The sequence below is a fragment of the Coffea eugenioides genome, chromosome 5, assembly GCF_003713205.1.
Source record: "Coffea eugenioides isolate CCC68of chromosome 5, Ceug_1.0, whole genome shotgun sequence".
NCBI lineage: Eukaryota > Viridiplantae > Streptophyta > Magnoliopsida > Gentianales > Rubiaceae > Coffea > Coffea eugenioides.
Window position 1 is genome coordinate 10,538,719 of NC_040039.1, and position 3,379 is coordinate 10,542,097.

General features: G+C 39.2%; 1 pseudogene; it reads right to left on the reverse strand.

Moving 5' to 3' along the window:
* Positions 1–435: 435 nt before the first annotated feature.
* On the reverse strand, positions 436–2,493 carry LOC113771153 (annotated as a pseudogene).
* Positions 2,494–3,379: the final 886 nt, after the last annotated feature.

A 3,379-nucleotide genomic window follows, 5' to 3' on the forward strand; every position in this document is an offset into this window, starting at 1 on the left:
TTACACCAAAAATTTGGTGGCTACACTTATTTCAAATTTTTATTGATTATGAATTTTTTTTAATTTTTTTCCTTTATCTTATATTCTCTTTACATGCTTGTTTCTTGGTGGGAATCCTTTTTAAAGAAAAAAAATTATTAAATCTTAGATGAATATGTAAAATATAAAATTAAATTGGTATAAATTATTTTTTTTTAAAAAAATTAAATGATAAATGGGATGGGATGGGTACCCACTGACCCGACCCTATCTCAGTAGGTACCCCAAGTACCCAATTATAGGGTACCTACTGATATACGGGGCGGGTACGGGTCAGAAAATGACTGACTCGCAAGGTGCGGGTCGGGTCAGCCAACTGGTGAATGGAACAGGCACCCGACCCGCGTCCACCCGTACTGTCATGTGCGCTTGGGTAGGGTTTGAGGATACTATGAATGTAGTGAATCACGACTTCATAACTGAAACGATAAAAAGTGATAATTTAGCTTCATACAAATTGAAGCTGCACATGACAACATATCTAATCAAAGTTGTCCTATAACTCAGAGCCCAGACTTTTTCTCTATAGAAATCACCCCTTCTCCAGCAGATAAATGCCTGACCAGCTTTTATTTAGTATGTACTAAACTACGCCAAACTGGAAAATCCAAGTTCATGTTCCTGGAATTCACAGTTTCTGATAGAGTTCCACAGGAAGCCATGGAGTAAGGAGAACTTCAAGGGGTTTTAGCTTAGGCAAGGCAACTCCCAATCCTTCACCCATATCCACCGGCATCCCCATCGGTGTCGTAATATCAAATGCCTGCAGCATACGTGCAAGCGTCAACTGAACAACATTCATCTCATAATTGACAGCAGGGCACATTCTTCTTCCAGAGCTAAATGGAATATACTCGAAACTCTGCCCTTTTAAGCTGATATTTGCATGAGAATTCATAACCTCTCTGGTTTGAATTCCAATGGATCAGACCAAATTCGGGGGTCTCTGTGTAGTTTCCAGAGATTAACGATTAAACGGGCACCTTTTGGGACGAAAAAATTGCCTAGGTAACAGTCTTCAGTGGCTTTGCGAGGTCCCGATAATGGACCTGGTGGATACAATCGGAATGTTTCCTTCACAATGGCTTGTAAAAAACTTAAGTTCTTGATGTCGGCCTCTTCAATCCATCTCTGTTTCCCTACTTGAACGTCCAACTCGTTCTGTGCAATCTTCAAGATATTTGGATGATTGAGTAGTAAAGATAGTGCCCAAATTAGTGTCTCTGCTGTGCTCTCTGACCCTGTCAATATAAGAGTCTGAAACCAATTTCAGAGATAAGGGAATAGAAATGACAAAGCAATACATCAATTTTAACTGAAAAAAATAGAGCCTTAATCATCTAAGAAAAATGTGTCCGTGGTGTTTGGTGAGTCAAAGTAAAAGTTTCCCAAAAAACGAATGGCAGCACAAATGGTAGTAAAAAACTGTTAGTGTATTTATTTTCAGCGGTCTAAGGCAATTTAGCAAGAAACAGAGTTGTGATTTCAGTACTGCAGTTGTTGATTTGATGATGGCATCGCGCCTAAGGCCAGATATTCCTCCAACTTATGGTATTGTTGATAGCATTACGTCCATGAAATCGTGAATGGCTTCACTTTCAGGATGTGATTGCTTTGCTTTCTGGGTATGTTCTTGAAGCCATTGCCCTAAGACCTCATCAAGTTCTTTGCCGGCCTTCTTCATGGATTTGATGTGGCCTTCAATGTCCAACCATTCAATCCATGGAATCACATCCGAGAAAACAAAAACTCCGTTGAGATAAAGCGCTTTCTTTATTGCCTCTTTCAAACGCCTATCTTCAGAATTATCGTTGCCCTGACTGCTTGTCGAAAATGGCCTTCCTACAAGCATCCTGTGGATGAGGTTGAAAGTCAACAGCTCAAACCATTCGTTTAAGGCAGCTTTCGTAGGAACATCAACATCAGGGCGATCATTCTTTGAGCATAGGGAGTACAAATCCTTGATCTATTTGTTGAATTCCGAGGCTCTAACATGCTTGAGCTTCTCTAGACGCTGGTTAGTGAGGAGTTCCAGAGTGACCATTTTACAGACATCACGCCAATATGGTCCATAAGGTGCTAACGAAAAGATTGCATTGTTGTTACCCATGTACTTGGCTACTGCCATATTAGGTCGACTAGCAAATGTTTTGTCATTGGTCGTGAAGCACTCTTTCACCATCTACCAACTGCTCACCACGATGGCCGGACGACTGCCAAGCCGGAGTGAGAAAATGGGCTGTGTTTATCTGCCATGGATCCCAGTATTCGGGCAAGAGGAAGTTGGCCACCTAGATGATGGAGATGGCCTATGAAGGGCAATGCTCCAGCTGGTTCTGGAGCAATGTTTCTCGTATTCTGTACGTCTTTCGCTCTTTTGTGTTTGAAAAGACTCTTGTTGGATAGAAGAGATAGCAGCAATAGTGCAACTATGATGGTAGAAAGAATGTCCATGTTATTCACGGAGATGAATGGTTCTTTCTTTGAGTGATTTGGGTCTTGAATGCTGCCTATGTACTTATAAGGCAGGAGATATATGGGAGAGCAGATCCTCTGTCCAATATTTTGTGTCCAATTTCCTATCCAATGTGAAACTACGTAGTTTCACTTATTATATCTGCTGATATGGCAACTAAAAATAGGTGGCTGTTTGGCTGCCTTGTACTTCTTTTTCTTTCTTCTTTTTTGGGTTTCCTTTGTTTACACAACTTTGTTACAATTCTTATCTTCTTTAAAACAAAGTATTAAGGATTTCAAATACAAAAGAATATTTAAAAAAGATGGAAATTGTAACAAAGTTGTGTAAACAAAGGAATTCCAAAAAAATAAAAATAAAAAGAAGTATAAGGCAGCCAAACAGTCACCTATTTTTAGTTGCCACATCAGCAGATATAATAAGTGAAACTACGTAGTTTCACATTGGACAGGAAATTAGACACAAAATATTGGACAGAGGATCTGGTCTCGATATATGGATGCCGGTCCACTTGACAAACAATGAATGGTTAAAAGAGCGCAATGGATCCTCTGTAACACACCCTGTCTCACATCCTATCTCATTCATTCTAAACTTGCCAAGTGTTCTTTTATAAACCAAATTCTAGAACAACCCAACTCGGACCATGTTTAATTAATTAACCGATTAATCGAGCAGAGAAACTTAAGCTCTATAACCAAAATCAATTAAATAAAAACCCAAAAAACAAAATTAGAGATTAAACAAGGGAAAAAAAAACCACGAAACCATGAAATTAGAATCCCATCAGAATATAATTTCTTCTCAAAAGCTTCCGTCAGATATCACTCATCATCCTTTCACCAGATATCACTCACAATTCGA